Source organism: Seriola dumerili, unplaced genomic scaffold, assembly GCF_002260705.1.
Source record: "Seriola dumerili isolate Sdu_G_001 unplaced genomic scaffold, Sdu_1.0 BDQW01001435.1, whole genome shotgun sequence".
In the NCBI taxonomy this organism is placed as follows: Eukaryota; Metazoa; Chordata; class Actinopteri; order Carangiformes; family Carangidae; genus Seriola; species Seriola dumerili.
This window is the reverse complement of record NW_019175690.1, coordinates 367,101-379,525: the sequence shown is the minus strand read 5'-3', so window position 1 is coordinate 379,525 and position 12,425 is coordinate 367,101. Positions and strand designations below refer to the sequence as shown.

Here is a 12,425-nt window from a genome sequence, read left to right as displayed (position 1 = left end):
ACATAAGCTTCCCACAAAAATACATTTTCTCACATACCAGAAAGAGCAGTTACTATTTGTCAGTACATGCACATTAGTTTATACTATTATTCACTGGTAAAGAGAGGAACAGTTTTGGTTGTACACAGTAACTTGAGTGTCGTGTAGTACCTTTGGATTTTCTTTCAAATTAATTATTTCTTTATTCTACTGACTGTTTCCACTGATTTTCCCCGGTGACAGAACATTATCTGATTTCATGTTTTTGGTTTAAATTTGTCCCCGGAGTTGAGATGATGTTGTTAATCATTCATTTCAGTCTTTGATGTTATGGAGAGGTTCTGTGGGGCTCAAAGGAAAGTTGGAAATGTTTCTCTTTTCTCTGTCAATTATCAATACATGGTGAAATGTGCCAGAGGTTGGATGACTGCTCCTGTAGAAGCGCAGTATTCCTGTTAAATGATATATGACTTATCATTAGGTGCAGCAGTGGGTACCAGGCTGTGTCATGATATATCTACGGGCGCTCTGAGAGGCAACACCATTCTCTAGCCCTGATGTATCGTACCTCTAAACTGCCTACACTCACCCAAGCAGAGAGCAGATTGTTGGTGGCTTGACCTTGCTGTAAGTCTGCATTGTCTACTTAGGCTAAGCCACAGGGGCTGTTCTGCATTTTCATTAGTCTCAACAGTTTGCAGGTCAGATGCAGTGTGTGTACCTGCCCTCAACTTTCAAGGACCTGAATTTTATCACACATTGTTCCCCAAAAGTGCACTTCCTCATTCTCTGTAAATGGCAGATGGTCTGTGTCAACACAAACATGCTCATCTCCTTATAAACTAATTACAATGGACATATATGGTGAAAAGTAAGTTTGCAGTATTTTGATTGGCCATCAATGTCTTTGATTTGGGTTAAAATGATTGGTTGCTCTAAACTGTTTACAAGACAAGAGATTTAAAAAGGAGGAATGTCTTTGGACGTTGAGCACAGACTTTAACATCAGCTGGTATCGATCATCTCCAGATTAACACGGCAACAGAGAAAGGTGAGAAAACATCTTGGTTACTTTCATTAATTTTACCTCCATTTTAAAAATGACACTTGGAATTTATTGTCCCTCCTTTTATTCAAAATAGTGTCTGACATTATAATCTATACCATTCAATAGGCAGATGCTGCACCCAAAGGATTATTTATTATCTCTGTATTTATTTTTTATTTTATTAATTTTTATTAATTTATTTTTTTAACTTTTAAATCAATTCAATAGAGCTAGAACTCAATAAAATTGTAAAAAACAAAAACAAAAAAAACAACAGCTCTTTTTTTCTTTTTCTCATTCTCTCTAGACAAAATGAACATCATTCTCCTGACTGCCATCATCGTCACTTTAGCCCCTGTTTGCGGGGGGCAAAGCGTGTTTGATGGCAACATCACGGACTGGTCCGACTTCTCTGACCAGACCTCCCTCCACTTACAACCCTGTCAGAGAGGGAACAGCATCGGCAGCTACAATACATTTGTCCACAGACACATCCTTCAAGAGTACTTTGACAGAAATTCTAAACATCAGTGGAAAAGGTGACTTTTGAACATTTTGAATAATTATTTCCTTGTGAAAGAGCCAGGAATTATTAACAAAGTTTTAATTGAGTGCAATTCTTCTTAATCCTACTTCAGTCCTAAATGCTTATGCAACTGTCAGCTGCTGTTTGGTTTTCTATTTTCTTTATTTTTAAGAATAACACAGCGAATGACCTGGCAGTTAGACTCGGTTCAAACAACAACAGCTATTATATCTGTTTTATCAAAAGGTTGCATTGTATTTAAATCTGCAGCAGAATAATGTCATTTGTAGGTAATTAAAGTTTCCTTCCATCATGGTGTAAAATTCATCCACATTAAAAAAAAAAAAAGAGAAATGAATAATTAGAAGAAATTGGATGGACTTAAACAATGTGCAGTGAAATATTGATTTCTGTCATTACTCCCTGACCCTGGAGGAGAATGATATCTCGCTCCCATGTATGCAAGACATTATGGAAGTGACAAATAAATCTGTTTCTGGTTTCGTTATACAGTTATTTACACAGAAAAGGACTCTGTGGCAGAACTCTGGTGCAGACCTTCATCGATGCCGGAGTGGGAGCTGTCCAGCAGATCTGCAGCTGGTCAGGCCGCCGCCTGTGGGGTCACTCAGGTAACTTGTGCATCAGCAAGTCATGCATGCAGTTGTATGATGTCAGATCTAGCCACAATTGCCGTTGTATTAGGGTACAAAAATACAAAAAGAAAGTGATTGTGGCATGTGATAAGGTTTATAATCAGTGCCTCCCTGTCCATTTTGAGAGAAACAGAGGCCAAAGGTCGAGCAATAGACCCTGTGCTTGAGTTTCTGGAGGGTCAGTGGACACTCAGTTCCAGTTGTCAGGTTTATTATTCCTTGACATCTAAATATTTCTATCAAGCTTTGCAAATGATTTTTGCTCATAAAAATATCAAGAAATATTGGCATGTGATTTTTTTTTTTTTTTAAAGCAACACATTCTTTCTGCCCCCACGACATTTAATGAAACGAGCATGTTGTCAGGATGAATATGTGCTGTGCATAACAGAAAAAATGTTTTTATTATATAAATGATGTGATTTAAATTGCCATTCAATCTTCCTATTAAGCATGTTTTCTGCTGTGACAGAAGTACATTTTATGCTACAGCTCATTTACAACTTAAAGAAAAACTGTAAGCTACTGGTACATAAACGTAAAACCCAAAGTTTTGTTTTCAGCTGGATTAGAATTCACTCGACCACTTGAAATTAATTTCCCTGTAATTTGTATCAGTTAACTCCTTTTGCATAGATTGGTTTTGTCACACTGTGTTGTAATCCTTTTTTTTTTAATTGCTTGGTATACAGTCAAATGCCTTCTGTCAAAAGGATTCTCATGTAAGATTACTATCATGTCTTTCTTTTGGCAAAAAAATGTTTGAATCTGTGAAATCTGTGATTATTTTATTCTTTAAGACGCATATCATTAATGATAGCTTGTTGCTGATGCTGTTTTCTGAGTTCATTTGTTCATGTGAAGAACTGATATTTTCTTCTGTGTTCTGTAGAACTCACAATAAATACTGCAAATTGATGATGGTGTTATTGGGCGTGCTGGTGTTGCTGCTTATTACACATGACGTGTGATAAGGAACTGCATACATTCTACATTTAATGCAGACATACAGTAAACATACTTTATAGTTTGTATTATTTTTCCCTTAACGGTTTAATTTTTCTTCTACATAATGACATTTGTTGTAACCATCCATCATGACACCCCACAGAATACTTCATCCATATGCATCAGTTGATCTGTTGACAGGCAGCCATATTCTAGGTTCATACCTCGTCCTGTTTGGGGTGGGGTCTCTAAATTTAGCGCCAAATGTGATAAATTAGCAAAAGAGAGAATGAACCAGTTCTCAGGTCTCTGCTCTGCCTATACACATTTCATTTGCATTGATGCAATTCTCTCTTCTAATCTTTAATAGAAAACACACACTAAAGAGATTAACAGCCAACACAAGGACATTAGACAAAAATAGCAATATGTGAAGTAAAATCCCTCTTCTGTGGATTTTTATTATTTTGCAGAATAGTTGAGCCTAAAAAAAGACTGCATTCATTAGTTTGAAGTATAATGCATCAGCATACAGTATATGTGTGGAGTATTACCAGTGTTACCAGCACTTTCATGAACTTGGTCTCACCACAGTGACTCAGCTTCACACATAAGCTCCCCACAAAACGACACTTTCTCACCTGTCAGGAAACGTTTCTCTTTTCTCTGTCAATTATCGATATGTGGTGAAATGTGCAGGAGGTTGTGTTATGTACAAGGCAAGGGCAGGCTGTTTGTTTTTGTTCCCTCCCTCCCTCTCTCTCTCTCCCTCACTTGGTTTCCCTCCAGGTGCTGATTGGTGATTGGGCTCCACCTGAGCAGACTAGTGGAGGATGTCTTATTGAGCTCCTGGCTGTCCCAGTGGCCAATCATCTGCCTCAAGTCCTCCAATAAAAGGGGAGCCTGAAGGAGAAGATCTCTCTCATTCTTCCTGATAGTAATAAGCCTGCCAGTTGTGTTTATAGATATGATGACTGCTCCTGTAGAAGCGCAGTATTTGTGTTAAATGATATATGACTTATCATTAGGTGCTGCAGTGGGTACCAGGCTGTGTCATGATATATCTACTGGCGCTCTGAGAGGCAACACCATTCTCTAACCCTGATGTATCGTACCTTTAAACTGCCTACGCTCACCCAAGGTGTGAGGGCTGACGTGTCGGGTGAGAACGCTGCCCTCTGTAGTTTGGGTTAGGGAGAGTTTGCTGCCTTTATAAGGACAGGTGTGGGCAATCAGCACCTCTTTGTCTGAATCCTGGTAGATGTGTGGTAGGACCGCTTGGTGTGAGCAGGTAAGGGAGAGCTGTGGATAAACGATGACTTTTCTGGGTTGATTGCAAATATAATGAAGTTTCTTGTATATTCAGATGTACAGAGGTTGTGTCCTGATCGAGTCTGTCTGATGCTCTGCCGCCTGGTGTTGACAAGGTGGGCCATAGGTTACTGTTTGGCTTGATCTAAATGTAGGCCTTTCACTAATGAAATAAAATGATTTAGTCCTTTAGGAAATGAAGCCCTCATCTTTCCCTCCAGTTTGAGCCAGAATATTTGGCTTTAGCAAGTTAACAAATTGTTTTAGTAACGTAGGAGAGTTATCCCCTCTGAGGTATTTTTGTCAGTTGTGTATATGATTTTCACCATGTTTTTCCTCCCTGCAGACTTAAGTGCCAGACTGCTGCTTTGCCCGGCCATCTTGCTTTGCTTGCCTGTGCCACTTCATCTACATGGTCTGGCTTAATTTGATTTGTTCTGTCGGAGCCAGTTCTTCCATATTGCCTGGTTTCACTGGCCTGTTTTAACTGGGACTAGACTCTAGTTTTTGTGTGGATTTCCCATGATTTGTATATTGTTGGTATCTACTGCTATACCATTCATTGGGTTCAGGAATGTCTTTCACTTTTTGTGAACCTGAACCAACTGAAATTCACACTTTGTTTTGTTTCATTTCCTTTCAGGCAGCAGAACGAGCTGTGGGGAGAACATGTGGCTTCCACCTTGCATGCAGTGTGGTAAGCTTAGTGGTGGTGGTCATTTGCATGTCTTGTAGTTTTGTTTCTACTTGCCAGCGTGAGTTGCAGTGTAGGCTGCGGTGTTAGCGAGCACCAGGTGATCACGTGGTGGTATTTATTGGGTTGTGCGATAGAATCTCCCCACAGTGAGTACGTTGTCTTATTTATTTTGGATCATAAGTACCACTGTTATTCCATACTGGGGTCTGTACCCTGTTAGCTGTTACTGTTTTAGCATTTATTAGATTTGATCAATAAAACTTTTCTGAATATAACCTTGTTCTCTTTTGTTCTCCAGGGCTGCAGCCACAAGTATTAAATTTGCTAAATAAATAAATATTTCTAGTAGTGAACTGAACGCACGTCTCTGCTCGAGCCTCTAAATTTGTATTGTGTCGACACGTATGAAGTTGGGGCCTTTCATGACCTATTGGTTTATATAGATACCATATTTATCTGAAAACTGTGCTGTCACCCAAGCAGAGAGCAGATTGTTGGTGGCTTGACCTTGCTGTAAGTCTGCATTGTGTCTACTTAGGCTAAGCCACAGGGGCTGTTCTGCATTTTCATTAGTCTCAACAGTTTGCAGGTCAGATGCAGTGTGTGTACCTGCCCTCAACTTTCAAGGACCTGAATTTTATCACACATTGTTCCCCAAAAGTGCACTTCCTCATTGCCTGTAAATGGCAGATGGTTTGTGTTGGCACAGACCATCACCTTATAAACTAATTACAATGGACATATATGGTGAAAAGTAAGTTTGCAGTATTTTGATTGGCCATCAATGTCTTTGATTTGGGTTAAAATGATTGGTTGCTCTAAACTGTTTACAAGACAAGAGATTTAAAAAGGAGGAATGTCTTTGGACGTTGAGCACAGACTTTAACATCAGCTGGTATCGATCATCTCCAGATTAACACGGCAACAGAGAAAGGTGAGAAAACATCTTGGTTACTTTCATTAATTTTACCTCCATTTTAAAAATGACACTTGGAATTTATTGTCACTCCTTTTTATTCAAAATAGTGACTGACATTATAATCTATACCATTCAATAGGCAGATGCTGCACCCAAAGGATTATTTATTATCTCTGTATTAATTTTTTTCTATAACTAAAAACATTTCAATAGAACTAGAACTGAATAAAATTAAGTGCATCTCTTCCAAATAACAGGTCTACACCACAGTGATATACTGAAGACTGTATATCAAAGTAGTTTCAAGTGAGATAATGGTTCATTCAACACTTGCAGTTGGTGTTGATCCTACACCTCATGTTTCACTAATGAACCTATTTTGTATTTCATATTTAATTTTTTATTTTTGAATATCACATTTTCAGTTAAACTTTCTCTCTCTAGACAAAATGAACATCGTTCTCCTGACTGCCATCACCTTCACTTTAGCCCCTGTTTGTGGGGGGCAAATCGTGTTTGATGGCAACAGCATGGACTGGTCAGACTTGGCATCACCCCTCTTACAACCCTGTCAAGGAAGGGGCTCCATGGCTAAGTATACGGCATTTGTCAACAGACACATCCTTCAAGCCTCCTTTGACAGAAATTCTATACAGCAATGGAGAAGGTGACTTTTAAACGTTTTAAATAATTATTTCCTTGTGAAAGAGCCAGCAACTAGTGCAATTCTTCTTAATCCTATTTCAGTCCTAAATGCTTCTGCAACTGTCAGTATATCAAATCATTGTTGGTTGCATTGTATTTAAATCTGCAGCAGAATGTCATTTGTAGGTTATTAAAGTTTCCTTCCATCATGGTGGAAAATTCATCCACATTAATAATAATTAGAAGAAATTGGTTGGACTTAAACAATGTGCAGTGAAATATTGATTTGTCATACCTCCCTGACCCTGGAGAACTTCGCTCTCATGTATGCAAGACATTATGGAAGTGACAAATCTGTTTCTGGTTTCGTTATACAGTTATTTACAAGGAAAGAGACTCTGTGGCAGAGCTCCGGTGCAGACCTTCATCGATGCCAGAGTGGGAGCTGTCCATCAGATCTGCAGCAGGTCAGGCCTGCGCGTGCAGAGTTCCCCAGGTAACTTGTGCATCAGCAGGTCACGCATGCAGGTGTTTGATGTCATATCTGACCAAAATTGCAGTATGAATAGGATGCGTGTACAAAAAGGCAGCCAGAAAGTGATTGTGGCATGTGATAAGGTTAATAATCGTTGCCTCCCTGTCCATTTTGAGAAAAACAGAGGCCAAAGCCCGACCAATACACCCTGTACTTGAGTTGACTCAGTTCCATTTGTCAGGTTTATTATTCCTTGACATCTAAATATTTCTATCAAGCTTTGCCAAATGATTTTTGCTCATAAAAATATAAAGAAATATTGGCATGTGATTTTTTAAAAGCAACACATTCTTTCTGCCCCCATGACATTTAATGAAACGAGCATTTTGTCAGGATGAGTATGTGCTGTGCATAACAGAAAAGTTTTTATTAAATAAATGATTTAAATTGTTATTCAATCTTCCTATTAAGCATGTTTTCTGCTGTGACAGAAGTGCATTTTATGCTAAAGCTCATTTACAATTATTTCGAATTATTTTCGATTAAAATTCACTTGACTACTTGAAATTAATTTTCCTTTAATTTGTATCAGTTAACTCCTTTTGCATAGATTGGTTTTGTCAAACTGTGTTGTAATCCATTTTTTTTTTTTTTTTTTTTATAAAATTGCTTTGTATACAGTCAAATGCCTTCTGTCAAAAGGATTCTCATGTAAGATTACTATCATGTCTTTCTTTTGGCAAAAAATGTTTGAAACTGTGAAATCTGATTATTTTATTCTTTGACACATAATTAATGATAGCTTGTTGCTGATGCTTTATTTACACTTTCATTTACTTGTTTTCTGAGTTCATTTGTTCATGTGAAGAACTGATATTTTCTTCTGTGTTCTGTAGAACTCACAATAAATACTGCAAATTGATGATGGTGTTATTGGGCGTGCTGGTGTTGCTGCTTATTACACATGACGTGTGATAAGGAACTGCATACATTCTACATTTAATGCAGACATACAGTAAACATACTTTATAGTTTGTATTATTTTTCCCTTAACGGTTTAATTTTTCTTCTACATAATGACATTTGTTGTAACCATCCATCATGACACCCCACAGAATACTTCATCCATATGCATCAGTTGATCTGTTGACAGGCAGCCATATTCTAGGTTCATACCTCGTCCTGTTTGGGGGGGGGGGGGGTCTCTAAATTTAGCGCCAAATGTGATAAATTAGCAAAAGAGAGAATGAACCAGTTCTCAGGTCTCTGCTCTGCCTATACACATTTCATTTGCATTGATGCACTTCTCCTAATTTTTAATAGAAAACACACACTAAATAGATTAACAGTCAACACAAGGACATTAGACCAAAATGCCAGTATGTGGTGTTGACCCGCGGCAAATTGTCTTGAAGGAGCAACATGGATGAAGCTGTAATTGTTCATTCATATAATTGTTTCTTATGCGCTCCCTGACAAGTTGACAAAAGAGATGAGGCACGGTTTGTGGTTGAGAGTCAAACAGAGGAAGAATTGAAGCCAAATATCACCACGAGTTGTGAAAATAATTTTCACCGTTGAGCAATAAATCTGTAAATTTGCAGTATTTTGACTTGATGTTAATCTGTTTGCTTTAGGTTAAAATTATTGGTTATCAACTGTTTACAAGAAATGATTTTTGAGATGGAGGACTGTCTTTAGACTTGAGCAAAGACTTAAACATCAGTTGGTATTGATTCTCTCCAGATTAACACAGCAACAGAAATGTGAGAAAACGTCTCTCCACTTGTCTCTAAAACAGAATTTTTGTCCAATTTAATTAATTTTATTCCTCCATTTCAAAATTACTTTTTTTGCAATTTTTTGTCTCTCTTCATTTATCTATCTATTGATTTTCTACAATAAGGTTCAAACTGCAACTGCTATGTGTTATATCAAAAGGCCCCATCATATTTTCCATTTTAAATCAGCAGCAGATAAATGTAATTTGTATTTAATTAAAGTTTTTTTTCATCATAGTGTACAATTCATGCACATTGGGGGGAAAAAAACAAACATAAGGAGAAAATGGCTAATTTTTTTTAAATTCACGCTTCTGCCCCAGCCTTTTTTGTATTGGCTCTCACCCACCACAGTTTTACACATACACAAGTTCCCCACAAAAGTGCACTTCTTCATTTTCAGAGATAGTTTATTTGTTTTGTCAAGTACATGCGCATTACCCTACTGTGCACTCATTTATTGTCAGTGATCATTGCGAAAGCGTAGTTTGCAGTACTTTGATTGGATGTTCACATGACAAACTAAGGTCACAAAACGGGACAAACATTCATCTTCTCCAGAGTATCACAGTGACATTTACTGTACCTCTGGCTGATTAGAGCATGTGAGACATCCTCCTTATTCATAACAAAGAAGATCACACACCAACCTGGCCTGGTCCTCTATACCTCTTTAAGATAAGCCTCGTCCACATGATGGCTAGAGTCCAATTAGGTCTAAAATAAATAAATAAAATTATTGTGCATAATAAAGATTATTGTGTTTTTTGTAACCTAAATCCCTGAGATCATTAAAGACATTTGCAGTATTACTATATATTTGGCATACACTTCAACCCCTGTGTACTTGTATAAAATGTATATAGATTAAACCCTTATCACTTCACAAAAACACTGATATACAAAAGCCCAACAAACTTTGCCTGAGACTCCATACTGTCTGACTGTCCCTTGTCTCCCTGCCTTTGTGCCGAGCACTGTTCTCTCTGTCTCATTTGCCCAAGGACACCATTAAATTAACATTTCCATAAGCACTTAATTCCTTTCTTATGAAGATTTCATCACCTTGCCCATGATATTACACAGGTCTTACTTGGTATTTTGCATTACCTCACTGGGTGCTCCTTCGGTGTGTCATGGCAAGGACAAATGTCCTTATCCCATTCACTCTCCACAGGAGTTCCCCAAGGATTGGTGCTGGGACCCCTTCTCTTTGCAATATACGATACCATGGATAACCAAATCAAATTCAAGTCATTAATGCTTGCCTTCAGAGTGACTTCTGAGTCTGCATCCATCTACTTCACTTGTTTGATTTACGTTAGTGATGACAGGGGTGATTCTTATAGAGCTAAAGAGACAAAAGAGGCTGAAGACAGCTCCCCTGCCTCAGAGGTGATCCAAATAACTGGAGGACAACAGGCAGTGGGAGAGGGACAATCCGTCAAGCTCCCATAGCCTTAATTAAGCAAAGTCATCCAACTGAAAACAACTTTACATCAGTAGCTCTTACATCAGTTGTGATGAAATGCCTTAAGAAATTTGTGGTTTCTGTGTTGAAAGTAAACGATTTCAGTTTTGAAACAGACACATTATTACTGCCATTATGCACTTGGTTTTAAAACATCTTGAGGATAGTAGAGCTTGCTCTTTAACCATATCTTTTAACTCAGAAACTTTAAGAACTGGATGTCAACTCTTCAGTCATCAAGTGGTATCACTTATTTTTAACAAACAAAACTCAGCAGGTTAAAGTCAACAACAGTCTATCTCGGCTCAAACTATCAGTACTGGAGCTCCACAAGGCTGTATTAGCTCACTAAGTTCTCAAATACTCAAGTCTTTAGAGGCATGATAACACTACATATATACTTACATATATACTCTTATATTCATTTATTGATATAATTACGTCATGCTCATAGTTATGCTCAATTGATGTACTTTGCTGGTTGCACTAAAGTTATACTGATTGTGATCCATGTACTAATTGTCATGTTTTACAACTTCTGTTATAGGCTACATTCATATTTCTCAGTATTGCTATTCATTACTCATTACATTTATTACTTATTTTACATTTTATATTTTTTCCATTTTATTCTCTGCATTGTCATGTTATACTTTGAATAGTAAATTTTCTTTAACTCTTGCAGAGGGAAGTGTATTTTGTTCAGTGACTCCTGCTGCAAGAGGATGTTTTAAAAGAAGATATTGTTCACCAGTCACCTTGTTATCATGGGGATTTGTGCAGACTATACTTACTGGGTGGAAGTTCATCATGCTTGTATTTGTTTTATCTGTCATTGCTTAGAAATATTTGAAATTAGCTCAGTCTTCGTTTGTTTTTTTTCTGAGCCTGATTTAAACTATCCTTATTGTATACAGGCCACAGTCGACATACTCTTTCCTGCAGGCCCCCAGCAACACTGAGGTTAGTTGGTTACCTTATCTGTGCATGAGTTCATTTATTCCCCACTTTCATCATCCAATAAAAACATTCACTCTTTGTTCTTTTCATCTCTGTGCACATTCAAATGCTTCTCCCTGGTTTCAGAATCAAACTGATTCAGAAGAAATGTTTTTTCCAACATGCTCTCATGGGATTGGGTAAAAAATAGCATGTTGGTTTTAAAGACATTTCATATGTTGTGTCGATGCGTTTGAAATTTTTCACGTAACGTTTAACATCATTTATTTCCCATAGACTCCTGCTGTGAAGAGTTGGCGCACGACCAAAATTTTACCGACAACACAGCCGGTTGAAATGAATCATTAAGGTGCAGGTTTGCTGAGTATGATGATGACTGGGTTAGGGCTTGGGTAGTGATAGGGGATTAAATGGCATGAAATGACAAATGAAAAGCAAAAAATGTGCAGTGATGAAACACCAAGAAATTGGTGTGTTATTCATGGTATGGCGGTGGACTTTAGGAGACCTCAGGTCAGCAAGATACATGCCGTTAAAACACAGTAAGTACTGTGATGAAATGAAGACAGAGGCTCTACTTCCTCTGACAGCTACACAGAAATATAAGGTCTCACCCTGCATCCTGAAGACCTTCTACAGGCAGTATCATCGCCTAGTACGTCCCCAACAATGGACTGTTGAAACTGCTGAGGTCAATACGTCAATACAATACGTTTCAAATTATTTGATTTATTAGTCTTTTAGCCATTTTCTTGTTCAGGTCCAGTATTGTATACCAATTTCTTTGTGTAAAAATTCTGTTGTGGCAATGTTGGAAATGCTCATCAAAGCCCTACTGGTGTGAATAGTTGGGTGAGCTTGGACCCTTTTATTTTTGCATGCGAGTCTAATTACACTTATTAGGGCATTTTAAATCAAATAAATGAATAATACAAAGTAATTAAATGTATGCTTAAACATAGCCCTGTTACATTGTCTGCAGATCACATACACACACTCACACACACAC

The 12,425-nt window shown here is 37.7% G+C and overlaps 2 long non-coding RNA genes across 2 annotated transcripts; both read left to right on the top strand.

Annotated features, from left to right (window-relative positions):
* Positions 1-847: 847 nt before the first annotated feature.
* Positions 848-3,127, top strand: LOC111238614. The gene is made up of 3 exons (XR_002665820.1): positions 848-1,030; positions 1,335-1,566; positions 2,067-3,127. It is a non-coding gene; the product is annotated as an uncharacterized LOC111238614 (long non-coding RNA).
* A 2,868-nt stretch (positions 3,128-5,995) lies between these two features.
* On the top strand, positions 5,996-8,126 carry LOC111238615. Its single transcript, XR_002665821.1, has 3 exons — positions 5,996-6,099; positions 6,529-6,751; positions 7,107-8,126. It is a non-coding gene; the product is annotated as an uncharacterized LOC111238615 (long non-coding RNA).
* Positions 8,127-12,425: the final 4,299 nt, after the last annotated feature.